Source organism: Chenopodium album, chromosome 2, assembly GCF_948465745.1.
Source record: "Chenopodium album chromosome 2, dcCheAlbu1.1, whole genome shotgun sequence".
Classification (NCBI taxonomy): domain Eukaryota; kingdom Viridiplantae; phylum Streptophyta; class Magnoliopsida; order Caryophyllales; family Amaranthaceae; genus Chenopodium; species Chenopodium album.
The window spans coordinates 16,037,766-16,057,198 of record NC_137835.1 but is presented as its reverse complement, the minus strand read 5'-3'; the positions used below and the strand labels follow the sequence as shown (position 1 = coordinate 16,057,198).

At 36.9% G+C, this 19,433-nt stretch overlaps 1 pseudogene; it reads right to left on the bottom strand.

Annotated features, from left to right (window-relative positions):
• Positions 1-7,647: 7,647 nt before the first annotated feature.
• On the bottom strand, positions 7,648-8,205 carry LOC145569391 (secreted RxLR effector protein 161 pseudogene; annotated as a pseudogene).
• Positions 8,206-19,433: the final 11,228 nt, after the last annotated feature.

The following is a 19,433-nucleotide window of genomic DNA, read 5'->3' as shown; positions in this document are numbered from 1 at the left end:
TATTTCGTATTGTACCACCACAATTAAGTAATGCTAATATCAACACTGCAAAAATAAACAAACAACAATTCTAACATTTGTTCCTTTTCTGCATTATCATTGAAAAACCTAAGCATTATATTCTACTGTAACTCTACGTAGTATTCCAATTAAAAGAATCACCATATACAAATTAAAAAAATAAAGATTTTTTTTTCAATATACGAGATATTTCACACGTAACATTCAACTTAGGAGGACTACAAAACAACAATGCCTAAGCAATAGAAATATATTCCTTTTACCGGTCTTTTATTCCTCCATGTGAAGTCCAAATACAAGACAAGTAAAATTAAGTTGCAAAGACTAGCCATTCCGCGCGCAACGCGCGCGTTGGCTGCCCTAGTAAATTAAAAGTGTTTAAGCTAATGCAATAAGGACTACTAAGCCTATTAAAACCTTTACAAGAGCAAAGCTAATGAGAACAAGATGATCATCGCTTGCTCTTAAACTGTTAAACTAAGTACAATTCATCAATAATACTTTCTGTAATTCTCATTCATAACAATGGCCACAATACATGTATATATAATACTAGGATAATAATACCCTAAATGTTCTATCATATCTTTTCACAAGATATGTTTCCTAAAATATTCACAATAATATCCTAGATACACTAGAATATCTCTAATACCCCCTTCAAGTTGGAGCATACGGATCATATATGCCCAACTTGCGTAGTAAAAAGTCAAATTTGACTTTTCCCAAGGCCTTTGTGAAAATGTCTAGGCACATATGAAGGTTTGATAAGGCCTTCTATAATAGCATCTCACACAAAATGACAATATGCTTCAATTTGCTTCGTACGCTCATGAAAAACTGGGTTTTGCGCAATGTACAAAGCTGATTGACTGTCACAATAAAGGTGCATGCCACTCTCATGTCGCACACCTAAGTCATCCAAAAGCCGCATTAGCCACTTCGGCTCACAAGTCACCGCAGACATCGATCTATATTCTGCTTCGGCGGAGCTTTTAGCTAATTATGGGTTGATTTTTGGTCTTCCATGACAGAGGAGACAGACCAAGAAACACATAACAACCTGTCAAGGAACGCCGGGATGACGGACAACTTTCCCAATCTGAGTCACACCACCCTTCTAACTGTAAAGCGCTATCAGACCTCAATAGTATTCCCTGACCTGGACTCTTCTTCAGATACTTCACAACCCGTAATGCTGCATCCCAATGCTCAACCCTCAGGCTCTGCATAAATTGAGATAAAATATTCACATAATAGGCCAAATCCGGCCTAGTAACATATAAATAGATCAGAAGTCCTATAAGGCGTCTATACCTCTCCACATCAGTGAAAAAATCACCATCCGCCAGAGCTTGTGGTTTTGCCTGTGGTTTTGCTCTATTGGAAAATTTGCGGGTTTTGCTTCAAGCATCCCTGATTCTGTAATAATATCCAAGGCATACTTCCTTTGGAAAATGAAAAATCCCTGCTTGTTTTGGGCTATCTCTAGCCCCAAAAATACTTTAGAACTCCCAAGTCTTTAATCTTGAAACAGTTCCCTAAATATGTTTTGAATGACAACATGGCAGATTTATCATTCCCTAGAACAATCAGATCATCAACATAGACTAGCACATTAAGCTGCATTTTCCCTCTCGTCAGAGTAAAAAGGGAATAATCATAGTATGACTGTTTAAAGCCATAATTTTCAAAGCCTTTGCCAATTTTGCAAACCAACAACGAGGAGCTTGCTTCAAGCCATACAATGACTTCTTCATTCTGCACACTTTTTCAGAATTATTTTTGTTAAAACCAGGAGGAATTCTCATGTATACCTTGTCACAATGTAAAAAGGCATTATGAACGTCCATTTAATGAACTTCCCAATTCTTCACAGCTGCAACTGCAAGGAACGTTTTAACAGTCACCATCTTTGCCACGGGAGCTAATGTCTCGTTGTAATCTAGACCTTCAACCTGATGATGGCCAAATATCACAAGTCTAGCCTTCAATCTTTGAAGATTTCCATGCTCATCGTACTTCTCTTTGTAAACCCATTTACTCCCTAGCGCCTTTTTACCATGAGGTAAATCCTCTAAAACCCAGGTGCCTTGTTCTTCAAGTGCTTAAATTTCATCGGTCATTCCCTTTCTCCAACCTTCATGTTTCATTGCCTCTTTAAAATTTTTTTGGCTCAATGCTACTTGTAATTGCTGCAATGTATTTTCTATGTTACACAGAAAATCGGTGAGTATCAACAAAATGTGTTATGGGATAAACAACGCCTGAGGAAGATGTCGCAGATGAACGCCGGTGAGGGGGAGATGGAATTTTATTCCGAATGGTGTGTGTCACATAATCACAAAATTTGACCGAAGGGAATCTTTAACACTTGTCTTTACCCATAGTGTCTAAATTGTTAGCTTGCTCGGACACCTCAAGCGCACCCTCACTCGACCCCTCTGAAGGTGCTGCCTCCGCGCTGCTGTGGTGTGGGGACCCAGCTTCCACTAGAATTCCAGCTCCCTGGCAGTGGTGCTAGGCTCCTTGCAGCTTGTCGCACCAGCACCTGCTGGCTGGGCGCTGGCAGGCCCTGCCGCAGGCTGGCCGCGACGCTGCTCTTCAAGCTACAGGCCACCTGCGGTCTCCTCTGCCCGAGGCTGCTCTTCATGCCCCTCACACACACTCTCCACCTCGCTCCTCCTTTCATCATCACTCCCCACAAACTCCGAAACTTGCACATATGGGGAAGTTCCTTTATGTTCAACATCAAGATTATGAAAAGGAAATTCATCCTCAACGAATTGCACATCACGAGAGACAAAACTCTCCTTAGTTTCCAAATCATACGCCTTCCATCCTTTCTTCCCAAAACGATATCCCAAAAACACGCACTTTCTACTCCTACTAGAAAACTTGTCACCCTTGCTTCTTTGATTGTGAGCATAACACAAACACCCAAACACCTTAATGGATTCATAGAAGGGTTGTTTACCAAACAAGATCTTAATCGGAGTTTTGTAATCAAGTAATCTAGAAGGAGTTATATTGATTAAATAACATGTCGCTTGCACACATACCTCCCCAAACTTGCGAGGTAAATTAGCTTGAAACCGCAAGGCACGATCTACATAAAGAATATGTTGATGTTTCCATTCAACACGCTCATTTTGTTGAGGCATACCCACAAGAGGTCTCAAATATGATCCCATTAGCAAAAAAATAATTTTTCAAGGAGTTAAATTCTGTGCCATTATCACTACGAACCACTTTAATCTCACGATCAAATTGTTGTTTCACTAAAGCAATAAAATTGAGAAACATGTATTCAACCTTAGATTTATTTCGTATTAAATACGTCCACACTCCTCTTGAAAAATCATCTACTATAGTTAAGAAATAATGAGAGCCACAAGTCGATTGAATCTTGTAAGGTCCCCATAAATCTACATGAATGAGTTCAAAAATACAACTTGCCTTATTATTGCCATTGGGAAAACTGCTCCTATGTTTTTTTTGCTCTAGGGCATACATCACAAGATTTATGTTTAAAACTTCTACTAGAAATACTCACAACTAGAAGGTGTTGTAATACTTTTCCCGACGGATGTCCCATTCGTTGATGCCACAACTCTGTCGACCAAACACCATCTATATTCAAAGCCTTCACCTCAGGAACACAACAAAAATAATAAATTCCATCCACTCGTTCACTTGCTCTAATCACCTTCCTCATCATTAGGTCATGTATAACACAAATTTTGTTAGTAAATTGCAGAGTGCAATTCAATTCATCACATAATTGAGTTGCAGAAATCAAATTGCAATTCAATTAGGGCACAAATAAGACATTATTAATTTTCAATCCCGCTTGTAAAGTAACAGTGCCAATCTTAGATGCATTAGCACTCTTCCCATCCGGAAGGCCAACCTGACAGTGTTGCACATTAGCCACATCTGTCATCAAAGTCAAGTCACAAGTCACATGGTTGGATGCGCTAGTATCAACGATCCAACCTAGTTGATCCTTACCCTGTAGTTTTGGTTTCATATTGTTCAAATGATCAATAAGTTGCTAAATTTGAGTAGGAGAAAAACCTGCAAGAGCAGCCCCATCCATTATTGATGTAGTACTTCCGCCTTGCGTGGGGTTAGAAGCTGACTGCCCAACAGTCTTGTTGGCGCACACCTATTGGTCGGCTGCACTTTGACCCTCTGATCGACCTCCCCCCTTACTAGAGCCCGAGTCACCACGACCTCGACCCTTACCTCCACGGGGGCGGTCTCCCCACCAAGGTGGATAACCGTTTAGTTGATAACAGTCCGTCTCATCATGGCCTGTACGATTGCAATGGTTGCACAATTTGTCAGAGCCACCCGCTTATCGTTGTGGTTTAGCAGTGGTGTCATGTTGGAGTTTGAAAGCCATAGGACTTTCACGAACCTCACCTCCTTTTAATTTAGGTGCTCGGCTTGAATAATTTGAATCAGCTTTATCAACTAATAGTAAAGGATCCTGAGCCAACAATTGACCCCTAATCGAGCCATAAGCATCGTCTAACCTAATAAAAACATGATGAACAAAGTTTTACTGCCCAATTTTTCAACTTGAGCCATAATATTGCACGTACATGCACCACAAGAACAAGAAGGGACGGAGATATACGTGTTCAGTTCATCCCAAATTTTGGCAATTCGACCAAAATACACAACTACCAAATAGGTCTTTAATTTCCTTGCTTGCAATCACCCAAGGACATCTTCAATTGACAAATTCGAGTGCCACTAACCACACAAAATTGGTTTTTCAAATTGTTCCACAATAGTTTAGCATTATCATACTCTCCAATCGTTGCCCGTATCGAAGGGTCCATAACGTATTTGTAATCCACGAGACTAGCATTGAATGAATAGCTTCCCTATCCTCCAATTTCTCACTATCCGTTGGTTTCTTGATACTTCCATCATTAAAACTATATTTGCGCTTAGCCTTCAATGAGGTACGAATAGCCCTCGCCCACTCATCATAGTTTTCACCTCGAAGTTGTATCGGAGTAATAGTATTCCCGGGTCCATCACTCGAACCTAGGTGATAAGTCATGTCCACCTTAGTCTTTCCACCGTAACCACCAGAGTCGACACCACTCGTCATCACTCACGACTTAGTGAAGGTAAGAAAAAAAATATGGACGTAGAAAATCTGCTCACAGACTCACAAGAAATCGAGCGTCAATTATGAAAATTGAACGTATGATAAAAGGAAAATTTTTAGACCTTAACTAGGCTCTTGATACCATGTTAAACTAAGCACAATTCATCAATAATACTTTCTGTATTTCTCATTCATAGCAATGGCCACAACACATGTATATATAATACTAGGATAATAATACCCTAAATATTCTATCATAACTTTTCACAAGATATGTTTCCTAAAATATTCACAATAATATCACAATAATATCCTAGATACACTAGAATATCTCCAATATAAACACAACGTAAAAATGAGGTCCATTCGTTATTGTTTCTTTTTTTTTTAAAAAAAAAAACCAAAAGCTCAAAACTAGAAAAAATAGTATTCACTTTTTTTATAGTCAATTTTCTGTGTAAACGATTTCAAAAAGAAAGATTAATTTTTTATTCTTTATATGACATATTTCATGTGACGTTAAGAACAAAAAACCAAGAAACTAATGAAAACTACAGTGATACTGAACAAGCCTAGTATATGAAACTAATAAAATATGTTTTTTTAGTTGTAACTAACATTTATTTTTTTCCATACTTAAAATACTAGGTTAAAATCTCGTGCAATGCACAATTGTTAAATATTTTTTACAATCAATCAATCAATAACTATATACTAAAAGACACACCAGCAATGACACGTGTCATCTTCTGGTGTGTCCTTAGTTTTTTTTTTCAAAATTTAATTATTATATAAAATCTAATACAAAAATAATTTCGTATATAACTTAATAACAAAGATATTACTATAAATATAAAAGAATTGATATACCTTTCCACACAAACATTATTTATGATTATAGTAGAAAATATTATCATAATTTGGGACATATTTTAGTTACTTTAAGGGAATATTCATATTTTTTCCGTAGTAAAAATAGTTGTTCATCTGTTGATTAGAATTCACATCAGAGTAGTGTGTACATTTTTAATTTTTTAAAATTTTTGTAAAATAACCAATTATATTTAAAAGTTAATATTATTCTTTAAAAATATAATTACCGTGTGTGGCACAGGACCTAATCCGTGGCACGGGACCTAATCTAGTAATATTACAAAATACTACATAAAGTATATTAAAGATATTCAGAAATATTTGGGTGTATATGGAATATGATTGTTAAACTGGAAAAAAAAAATCATAAAGTATAAATAGTTTACTTTTAGATTTTGCATAAAAAAAAAAAAAAAAAAAAAGTCAAAATGGCAGGAACATTTTTTACAAGGTAATGACAAGTGTTATGGATGAATTCACTTTTTGTATAGGTTAATAGATAGATAGATAGATGGAATCTTGTTTCCTAATGTATGTATATAAGATATTTATTTATTTATTTATAATGAGTATTAAGTAATGTAATGATTATTTTATATGGTTTGCATATAATACATGACAAAATCACATGTTGAATCTTATAATTTAAGTATGATTAATATAACCAAATATTTTCACTTTTAAATTCTTATATGCGTGGTACCCATTAATCCTAGGTGGATTACATATCATTTTTCTTTAATGTATTGCACACTAATTTTGAAATCATATAATAATGGTACATCATACATACACCAATTTAGGAAACATCTAATTGAATTGTTTCTCAAATACACTCATTAGTTATATATACACCACTTTAGAATTTTGTAATTCTAAACTTAATTCAATATACAACATATACAAAAGATAAACGAATCTAACAAATTCAAAGTACATACAAAAACTCCTTTAACTGACAAAGCTATAATCGTTGTATGTTGAGCATTTGTTCATTCCCTCTTTTATACCCTTATTGTTTCATTCAACGGGTGGATATATCACTCTATTGAAATTGTGAAGATGATTTCCTTCTAATTCATTTGATTGTAGTCGAAACATTGACATCTATATCAATTCCGCATAAATCTTCATAAATGGATCGGAATAATTTGTTATATACTACCTCCGTTAAATGTTATGTGCAACTTTGGAGTATTATTTGTGAGATATAAAATATTCCAAAGTTTCACTGTAAAGGTAGGCAGAATAATCTTGTGTATTCATTCACATCCAAGGCAAAGCATATATACAAGTCTAGTTCCTAAAGATACGATTAGGAAAAATATGCTAAGATCTTTTCCTAACTATAATATACATATCATATATCCCCAATATTCTCTCCTAATACCCCCCTCAAGTAAGAGCATGTAAGTCTAGAATGCCCAACTTGCCAAGTAAATAGTCAAATTGTTGCTTTCCCAATGCCTTTGTAAAAACATCGGCTAGTTTTTCCCTAGTCGACATGTTAGCGGGTGCAATCAAACCATCACGAATAGCATCACATACAAAGCGACAATCGACCGTGATGTGTTTTGTACGCTCATGAAAAACCGAATTATGCGCAATATCAACGCATACTAACCATCACAATAAAGAGGAATATCCTTTGGATGATGCACACCCAAGCTCAACAACAACCCTTTGAGCCACTTCAATTCACAAGTAACCGCTGACATAGAGTGATATTCTGCTCCGGAGGACGATTTAGCAAACGTGGGCTGCTTTTTAGACTTCCATGAAATCGGAGACTGTCCTAGAAAAACTAACCAACCGGTGAGACTACGCCGAGTGAGTGGACAGGCTGCCCAATCTGAGTCACACCAACCAGTCAAAGATAACTCACTATCTGAACGGAGAAGAATACCTTGTCCCGGAGTACCCTTCATATATCGAACGACTCTCAAATCACCCTCCCAATGCTCTTTCCATGGCACATTCATAAATTGAGACAATATATGCACGACATATGTAAGGTCTGGACGAGTCACTGCTAGATAAATGAGACGACCTACCAACCGACGATACGGAGCGAGGTCATGCAAAACTGTCCTAGATACACGTCCAAGTTGGATGTTCTGCTCGATTGGGGAAAATGCAGGACTACCAAGCAGCCCTGCGTCGGTGACAATGTCCATCGTATATTTTCGTTGCGAAAGAAATAGCCTTGCAGAGCTACGAGCAACCTCAATACCAAGAAAAAATTTCATAACACCAAGATCTTTCATATGAAAGCACGAACTGAGATATCCCTTAAACAACTTAATTGCAGCGGAATCATTACCCGAAATAATCAAGTCATCAACATATATTAACACATTCAATTGCACATCCCCCTTAGTGTAAGTGAAGAGAGAGTAATCAGAATAGGAGTGCAGAAATCCGTACCTTTTTAAAGCAGCGACCAATTTTGCAAACCAAAAACGTGGTGCCTGTTTTAAACCATAAAGGGATTTTTTAAACGACACCCATACCAGGTTAATTGGAATGAAAACCGGGAGGAAGCTTCATGTATAGTTCTTCGTCAAGGTCGCCATGCAAGAATGCATTATGCACATCCATCTGATGTAACTCCCAGTTCTTTGAAGCCGCAATAGCAAGGAAAGCCCGTATTGTAACCATTTTTGCCACTTGGGCAAAAGTCTCATCATAATCTATTCCTTCTACCTGATGATTGCCAAAGACCACCAATCGAGCCTTCAACCTCTCAATGCTACCATCTGACCTATACTTGATCTTGTACACCCATCTATAGCCCAATGCTTTCTTGCCTGGTGGAAGATATTCCATAACTCTGTTGGGGTTAAGTGAGTCTAACTCACCGCGAAAACAAACCCAAAACCAAGACCGCACTCGCAATAAATAAAACCATAAACATAAATAAATTAATCACGAGATTAAGATAAGATGATTACATTTGGAGCGTGCTTCGCCCAAACGGAAGGGGCTCTTACTTCGAAAGCTAGCCTCGAAAATACGACGGCCTCCGACGATAGTCCACCCACAACTCGACCACCGAAAACGGTCCAATTCCTTGGAGTTAGCAAGGCCCGACCAAAACCCGAGTGATTAGTGAGTTCAAAGGTTTTCACAATGGTGATGCCTTTTCCAACTCTCACTCAAGTAATTTTTCCAATACCCCAACTTGGGTATTTATAGGAAAAATAAGAGAGTGAAAAGCTCTCCCATCAATGTGGGAGAATTTGATTTTTCCATTTTATTTTTAAAGCTAAAATAAAATCAATAATCAAACTAATAATAAATCAACAAGTGGCAAGCTCATGTGAGAGGTTAGGTGAGGACCATTTGGAGGAGGGGGGGACCAAACTTGCTCCCCACTCTCTCCCTCACCTTGCGCCACTTGGCAACTCCCACTTGGGCACCAAGGCACCCAAGTGGGCTTCCAATTTTTCTGTTGCCCTTCTCTTGGCCCAGCCATCCCCGCAACACAAATGCGGGCTGCTGCTCGCATTCTCTCGGCCAGCACCCATGCACTTGCGTGCGGGCTGCTGCTGCCGAGAGTTGCTGCTAGCATGCCGCACACCTAGTGTGGGCTGCTAGCTGCAGCATGCCAGCACGCCACGCACTAGGTGCGGGATACTAGCTCGGATATACCCCCTAGCACTCGGTGTTCCGATGCTAGGGGTATTTTTGTCTTTGTTGATTTATTATTATTTTCATGTCTCTTCTTTTACCATTTTTCGACTCGACTTCCGACGTTCGGTTTTGACGCTCTAAGCTCGAATTCCCGACGCCTAAATATTAATTACTCGGTTGAATTATTAATTAATTCATAATTAATTCGTCGCTTCGGTTCGTTAGTTGCTTGGGTGTGACCCGAAGGGTTCAGTCAAGATTAAGCCGTGATATTAATTATGCATTAATATTACTGATTGGAAGCGGCCTCCACCCAGGCATTCCGATCACTTGACCTTACTGAATATATTAGCTCTAATAATTCTGAACCCACTAACGGAATAGTACACTTGTTCGAAGGACACCATTCCTTTCAATCTCCCACTTGTCCTTCCGGACAAGTGCGCATTTAGTGTACAACCTTTTTCCTATGTCGCTTAATGTCTCTTCATGAACTATAAGGTTAGATTATTTCGTCATCCTTATTACGTCCAGAAGTGTTTCTCGATTTCGAGTCCGACTGTCAATAAACAGATGATTTCTAAAATTCATCCGAGCACGACCATGCATTATTACAGTCTCGCTCTACGAGAGGCCTTGTATACAACAAAGACATCTTCCTTATTTTAGTAGGGGGACATTCCCAGTCTTGTAATGTAGCTCCTCTTAATGAAAGGACCTAGCCGCCCGAGTGTTGTCGTTATAATCCCCTATTACGGCAGACGTTTGACAACATCAAAGCGGACTAGTACTCAAACAAAAGAACTCACAATACTCATGGTCGAGGAAATAGGTTCCGATATCCATAATGAGAAGTATACTTATGACGATTTTTAATCTCTTAAAGTATTCTCATAGGTCGATCCAGTATGGTTCTAAACCAATACCTGTGCAAATGATTTATGACATTCATGTCCTTGTAGCACAAGAAACGGTGCTATAAATCAGACTACACACTAATCTCAATTGGTCATTAATCGCCCATCGTTTAAATGACCTCGATTAGAGATAATTTTCGATTATAATATTTAACGTTCACTTAATAGGTGTTTCCTTACCAAGACTGGTCTTGATACCCTATTTTGAACCAAGAATCGAATGGACTCATTATTTAATTCTAAACCATAATTAAATAGCAAACGGAGTGATAAAAATTGCATGAAATTTTAAATTACTCCAAAACCTGAATGGTTCATCTTATGATAAATGGTTTTTCCGAATGTTTTAAGAGTATCACTCTTTATAAAACATCTATAGAAATCACACCCATATCTAATATGCTTGATTTCTTTCATGCAATTGTGAATGTTGTCGTTCACTTATTGCATAGGTTTAGTTATAACTACTTTGCTAATCTTAGCATCTTCATTACTGATCACTTTCATAATAAGATGATAAAATTTGAGAGTGTCATGGATTATATGTGATTTAGGATTTATTGTCCAAGTGATGGCTCCCACTCATTTTCATGATTGATACTTTCAACTTGACAACCTACAATCATTAACGTTCAACAACGAACTTTCCATAGAACATCTTCTTTATTACCGCCATTAAGGCAACAATGTTCTCAACATATATTTTAGTAGACTTCCTGATGATGTTTTGCTTGGGTTTCATTCCAAACGGATCACAATGATTTGGGATACCCTAATCACTTGTGATCATGGAAATTTTCTTTAAATTCATGCACATTAAACATGGATGCACGTCCATGTTACCATTCTCAAGCCAGGACTTATTGTTAGCTCGTGCTTATAAACGACTTCCTTGTTAAGGATCTAATCCTTGTTAAGGTTTGTGCTTGCAACATTAATTCTCAAATTTTATTTGTTTACACAAGTCAAGAACTCATCCAGTTACTTATCCAAGTACTTTAGATGTTCTTGGCTATAATCTAACGATCTATTACTTAGATTCAGGCTGATTGGTACTACATACATACTTCACATGCTCTAAGCAAGTAAGTCGTGCGACGATTCCATATCACAGCATACATGATGGATTAAATTGCAGAGTAATTCTCAATCTTATTCCATCAATTTGTCATTTTAGCTCATTCAGTTTCACAGAGTCTTTGCTAAATTGTTTGCTATGTGATATGGTTGAAAGTCTCTATTAGAGTCTTTCATGTTTAACTTAGTATTTAGCCTAGTTTATACTTAGTTCAAACATTTACTTTGTTTTATACATATGGGTCGAAAGTCTTTCAAAGTCCTTCAATTCATGTTTAACACGGTAAACTCCATTACACGTTCAAACATTTTATCAAGTCTATACAATAGAACTTAATACCCAATACGTACTAAGTATCGTCTTTTGTTTGGTCCATTGTCAAAAATACTTTCAAATCTAAGCATTTAGCATGTGATAGTTATTTCACAACATAGTTAATAGACTTCTTATTGGACCTTTATATAATTTACTTTTGCTCCCACTAAACTTCTTATTCATAAGATTTTCTATGTTGCTCCATGAGTCAATCCTTTTATTAACTTCATGAGAAAACAGGTTCCAATTCCTATATACAATGCTTCCTTTAATCCCATGACGGATTCCTTAAGCTTACTTTCAAATCTAGCATTATTTAGATTTTCAAAACCCTTAGACTATTCCATAGTCACTTCCAAAATCCTATTTTGGGAAGGCGGTTTTGGTATCTATTTTGCCATATTTCATATGAGCAATTTTGCTAAAACAATCACGAAAAGACTTTAGCATTCCAATTGGTGAATAGGTTTTTATTAAAATCAACTCCGTGAATTTAATTGTATCCTTTTCATCCAATCAAGCTATGTATGCATATACATTTCCACATTTGTTAGTTTTCTCCTTGAAAACTTATTTGCAATCGATGGGTCTTTCACCCTTTATGCAGATTAATCAAGTTTCAAACATGATTTTCAAATATGGAGTCTATCTCGGATTTTTTTTATGGCCTCTAACCATTATTCGGAATTTGGATTTTTCGTAGCTATGTTACAAGACATTATTCCTTTACTATCTAAAAGTAAATAGTATGCTTGTAAGTCTTAGGTTTATTTCTAACTTAATAGAAATTTATAGGATTCAATCCAATCCTTTGGTGAATTCTATAACTATACGGGGCAATTGCATCAACCACTGAGTTTCAAGGCGCTTCCAAAGCCCTTTTATTATATTGATCTTACTCCAACTTTTCAAAAGTTTTGTGAGTAATGAATTTTCTTTTAAGGCACTTTTAAAGTCCTTTTGAGTATTCTTGATCAAGCATTCTCACGAAGCCCTTTTAAGGTCTTCCGAGATTCTCAGTTCTAGTTTGTTGCTAAGCTCGATTGTCATCGAGTTCATTTTCCTCCCACTTGTCGTTTTGGAAACGTGTTACTTTCTAGAAAGACACCACTTAGAGCAACAAACACTATGTTCTCAATTAGGTTGTGGAGGTAATGCCCATGGTCTCACTTGAATGCTTACAAAGAGACATGTATATTGTCTTTGGGTAAAAGTTCGTTGTGATGAAACAAATACTTAGCTCCCACTTGAGCTATATTAGCCTTTAATGAGCCATTAAGCTCCCACTCAACCACCTAGCTCTTGCTAAGCTGGTGAACTCCCACTGAGTCACTTAGCTCCCACTGAGCCAATGAACTCGCACTGTGGCTAAGAGTTTTAGACATATACTTGAAAAGACATTTAGAAGATAATTCTATCCATAACTGAATATGGCGTCCTTTCTTAGCTTCGGCATTTTGTTTAGTGTAACATTAGTCCTTCGTGCAAATCTTAAGAAATTTATAGGAAGGGATGTGATCCATCATTGTTCGAGTCATTTTTAAATGGCATCGAGGTCTCCGTGAAGTCACACTATGTTCTTTGTGGAGTTATTTATGAAAATTTAATTTCATAACTTTGTGATGGTCACGCTTGGCTCAAGCAAACATCGCTCGGTCTAATCTAGATGTTTTGATATCTTGCCAAGTCGATTCTGTACTTCACTGAACTCTTGAACTATTCAAGGTCAAGTTTGTTTACGTTGGATGAATATAGCCATATTCTTTCAAATTCTTTGTGAGACGTTGAAGTAAATGAATCCTCTTTAGCTTTTAGAGTCAATTGTCTATACCAAGAACAATAGCTCTTTACTTTGTCGGTTTCAACAAGTAAGACTTGCTTGTCTTAGAACGATTCCGAATCTATCAACTATCAAGAGCCTATCTAATAGAGCCTTGAGTACGTTCTTTTCGATGTGACATTGCTAAAGATGTTTGGAACGCAAATCATGCCCATGACTTGAACTTAATGAGTTTATCATGTTAGGGAAATGTTTGTTTATAATCAAGCATTCTTGACTCAACGCTTGGATAACCATGCAATTCAAATAAATTCGCAACTGTTGCTTTTACTTTGAATGTGAGTCTTTCCGTGTGTAAACGGATCAATTGCTGATTATGGAACACAATAACCATTTATTTGTTCCAGCCTTAGCTTAAAGGTCTTTAAACAAAGCATACGACCTTACAACTGATGTAGCACCACTTGCTTCATTCTTAACTTGTAAGTCAATAACTTAGCTTATCTTCAATAGTTTGAGGTTACTTTCAAAGTGGAACACTCAAGCAGTACCCGATACTTTGTGAAGATAATGAATTGCTAAGTTAACTTTAATAACATGAATTCTTTAGTAAAATGGAATCTCATTCCTTTTCTTTGTTCCTCGTTTCCTATATTTCTTATCATACTTTATCTCATAATCTTTTAAGAACCATTTCTTTAAGAGTCTTTGACTTTTATACTTTGTTAGGCATAATTAAGCATCTAATGCGCCGTAAAACAAAGTTCCATCTTTTCCTTTAACTCACGCTTGAATTACTACATCAATGAGTCCTACTCATCTATGTATTAAGCGAAAAGATATGTTGGTTGTCAATATTGACAATTTGAGTTTGCAACTCAATACTTCATGTTTTATCAAAAATACCTAGTATTTTGAATACATGATGTCCAACCGTCCTTTCGGACTTTGTTATAAAAGTCATTTATGAAAATTCTATTTTAGAAATGCTGTACTTTTCTTTGAGAACCATACTCAAAGATTTCCTTTACCAATCATGGAAACAATATTATTTGATTTAGAATACTATAAATATAAGTGCAAAGTATAACCATTTATCAAGTAAATACATAATAAGTTTGAAAATTAAAAGGTGTTGAGTCACTTAAGGTTTTGAGTGATGACAAACAGCTGACTAGCTGGTTCTTGTTGGTTTTATATCATATCAATTGACATTTTGAACAGGAACAGCTATCCCAAGTACTTGAGGCAATATGAAGCCCTTTTGAATCAAAGCATTCAAGAAATATGTATCAGAATGTTCTATCAAGGAAGGCCGTCAAGACTTGAAGATTATGAAGTCTCTCAGATTAGGATAGTTAATCTTTGTAGTCTTTATAATGTTAAGTGTGCATGGATGTTTGTACGTAAGCTATCTGTATCCCTTACTTAGAATATTTAGTGTTGTAGAGATCAGGAAAAGTTGACCTGATCTCTAGGACACTAACAGGTTAGGAAACAGCTGCTTCGTAGCTTGTTTCATGAACCTGGACATTAGTTCAGTAAATATTCTCTGAATATATATTTCCTATCCTTAGAGAATATTTACTAAACTAATTGGTTCAGTTTATGCAGAGTTGGAGATGAATTATTTCGCATATAACTTAGAATATATTATTCTACCCATTTATGGAAAGTAGAATAATATCTTAGAATATCTCTTATTTACAAAATAAAAGATATTCTATTTACCTAAGTTATGATCTGAAAAGATCACGAAAGAATTCATCTCCCAACCTTATAAAAGCATAAACTCGATCAGAATTTCGAGTGAGCTTTTCTGAAAAACTTCTCTATCTTTGAAAGCTCGAAATACACTCTAAGGGAAATAGTTAGTTCATCTCTTACAAACTATTTATGCACACAGTAAGGATTGTTTTGTAATTATCTCTTGTAAGCTTTGAGTGGAAGCATTTAAAGGGAAACAAAGGGTTTGTATTGAATCACTAAGAGGTTAGTGATTGGGTAGCATTTACGAGTGTGAGTGCAAGTGCTTGTGAGTTCAAGTGCGAAGTGACACCTAGAGTTAGGTGTGGGGATCACGAGTGTGATCATTTGTAATTGCTTTTGTTTTTCAGAGTTGATTAATAAAAGTAATTAGGGTAGTGGAGGACGTAGGCTCAGAGTTGAGCTGAACCTCGTTAAATCTTTGTGTTGATTATTTATTGAATTTTCTGTTTCCGCTGCAGGACCAGTTCATCACCTGGTCCCCCTACATAAATAGAGAAGAAAATCCAATAATTATTAACACTGCCCTGTACTCAATTCAACCCCCCCCTTCTTGAGTACCAGCTGCACTTTCAATTGGTATCAGAGCCTCGGCTTCTTGTAAGGGTAACACCTAGAGAAGTAGATCATGAGTACTCAGGAAATGAATGCTATGGGATATGACAACAAGACACCAAAGTTCAATGGGAAGAACTATGCATGGTGGAAGAACAGAATCAAGAACATCATCATTGGCATTGATTATGAATGCTGGTTGGTTGTTAAGAATGGTCCCTTGACCATTGAGAAGTCTGATCCAGAAGGGAAGCTAGTCCCAAAGACTGAAGATGAATACATCTCCACTGATTACAAAAAGCTGGAGAAAAATGCTAAGGCTATGTCGATACTGCAACAGGCCATTGCTGAGAATGAGACAAACAGGATCTCAGCATGCACCACTGCCAAGGAGATCTGGGATACCCTTGAACTTGCCTTTGAGGGTACCAGTGAGGTAAAGAGGTCTAAAATTGATTTACTTATGTCAAAATATGAATCTTTTAATATGTTTAAGGATGAAGATATTAATACTTGTTTTGGTAGATTCATGACTATTGTAAATGATTTAAAATCTCTTGGTAAAAGCTTTACTGATGAAGATCTTGTTAGAAAGATTTTGAGAAGTTTGACAGGTGAATGGACTCCCAAGGTTACAGCCATTTATGAAGCAAAGGATCTTTCAATTCTTTCAGTTGAACAGTTGATAGGCTCCCTCATGACCCATGAAATGCTGGTTGGATCTAAGTCAGAGAAGGTACCAGCAAAAGGAATTGCTCTAAAGGGAACAGTCGAAGATGAGGATGATGAGATAGGAATGATGGCTAGAAGGTTTGAAAGAAGTTTCAGAAACCAGAAGGGAAAATTCATCAGGGGTAAGTTTAATAATGCATCAAATAAAAAATCTAACAACTTCTCTGCAACAGGATGCTTTAAGTGTGGTGAGAAGGGACACCTTGTGAAGAATTGTCCTCAATGGAAGGACAACCAGTCCAAGGAAGCAGACAAGATGGCCTACAAAAAGGCCATGGTTGCTGCCGTCTGGGGAGATACAGACAGTGATGAAGAGGGAGATGATTCAAGTCAGTCAGATGTATGTATGACAGCAATACTGAATCAGAGTTCAGAAGAAGGTACCAGGAACAGCAGAGGAACTAGCTCAGATGTCCACTGCCTCATGGCAAAGAAGCACCCCTTGGATCAACATCAGGTAAACATTGATCAGATCAAAAAGGATATGCTCTTTTATGATAGAGAAAACTTGATGGAATGTGCTAGTAGTGCTTTAGATCAATGTTTAGAACTTGGAATTGCTTATCATGATTTTAAGAGAAAGTTTAAAGAAAAGTCTAAAGAATATGATATTGCTAATTCAAGTTGTGATTTGTTGGAAAGTGTCTGTGCTAACTTGAAGCAGGAAGTGGCTGAACTAGAGATTGCTTTAGATCAAAGCAAACTTGAAATTCAGAGAATAAAATCTGATATGGGTTTGTGTGATGACAGTGATGATGAATGTGAGAAACAGTTTACAAGTTGTGTCATTAACGTGCTTGATTATAGTGATGATGACTTGTACTACTTTGATAGTATAAAATCTAGGGCAAGTGTTCTAAATAGGTCTAAACTGTTAGAAGGATTCAACTTGTTAGTTGATGATGTAGAGAAACTATATAAAGCATATGTCCTAGTTAAGGACAGCAAAAGTACTGGTTCTGAAACTGTTTCTAGTAATATGCATGATGAATGTGAAGCTAAAATTTATAGCTTGCAGGTTGAGTTAGCCCAGCTTAGAAAGACTAATTCATGTGATTCTGTAGTTTTGCATGATTCAAGTATTTCAAAATTGCAAGCTGAGCTTGAAAGAGCTAAGCTTGACTTTGAGATAGTTGTTGACCAGAATTTATCCCTGCATGAGAAAATGAACTTAAAGGACAGAGAGTTCATAGAATTTAAGAAGAGAATGGATAAAGTCCTCCAATCCCAGAACTCATTGAACCAGTTAACCTTAACTGCTGGAAACAGCGGTAGAAGGGGACTTGGTTATACTGGGAAGGGGAACAGGAGGAACTGGTCTCCCAGAGATACTACATGGTTACAGGAGTATAAGAAAGGTAAGTATGTCTTAGCGAAAGACATGCATGTGTGCTATCATTGTGGCAAGAATGGCCATAAGAAATATGAGTGTAAAAACAGGAAAAGTAGATTGGATAAAAATGAGAAAAATGTTAAACAGATTTGGGTTAGAAAAGACTTGCTTGAATCTGTTGTTGGAAAGGGACCCAAAAAGATTTGGGTTCCTAAAGCTAACGTTTGAATTTTTCCTGTGCAGGCTGAAGTGAGAGACAATACCTACTGGTATTTGGACAGTGGCTGCTCAAGACACATGTCAGGGGATAGGAAACAGTTTCTCTCACTTACAGCTCATGAAGGGGGAAAGGTGACTTTTGGTGATAACAGCAAAGGTACCATTCTTGGAATTGGTAAGGTTGGTAAGTCACTTTCCCATGCTATTAGTGATGTATATTATGTTGATGGTTTACAACATAATCTCTTGAGTATTTCACAATTATGTGATAAAGGTAATAAAGTTGAGTTCAAAGACAACCTTTGTCACATAGTGAATTTGCAAACAAATGAACTTGTCTGCCAGGGATTCAGACATGAAAACGTTTACATTACTTATTTAAACCAAATCCCTGAGAACAAGTCCATCTGTTTGAGTGCTGTTTCTGATAGGGACCAGTGGCTTTGGCATAAAAGGATGGGACATGTCAGCTTTAGACTTCTTAACAAACTCAGGTCTCAAGAATTGGTGATAGGCCTGCCTAACATCAAGTTTGAAGCAGATAAAGTTTGTGAAGAATGTGTTAAAGGGAAACAAGTCAAATCCTTTTTTAAGCCAAAGAAAACTATCAGTACCAGCAGACCTCTAGAACTTATTCATATTGATTTATGTGGACCCATGAGAGTCCAAAGTAGAAATGGTTCTAGATATGTGTGTGTCATTGTTGATGATTATTCCAGATACACATGGACTCTATTTCTGTCTTCTAAAGATGAAACTTTTGATGAGTTTATTGTATTAGTAAAGCAGGTTCAGAACAAGATCAATCATCAACTGGCTGCCATAAGATCTGATCATGGATCAGAGTTTGATAACTCTAGCTTCATAGAGTTCTGCAGGGAACATGGAGTTTCTCACAATTTCTCTGCCCCAAGAACTCCTCAACAAAATGGAGTAGTTGAGAGGAAGAACAGGACTTTGGAAGAAATGGCAAGAACAATGCTCATTGAGAGTTGTCTTCCCAAGTCTTTTTGGGCAGAAGCTGTAAATACAGCTTGTCACATGTTAAATAGGTTGATGTTAAGGCCTCAAAT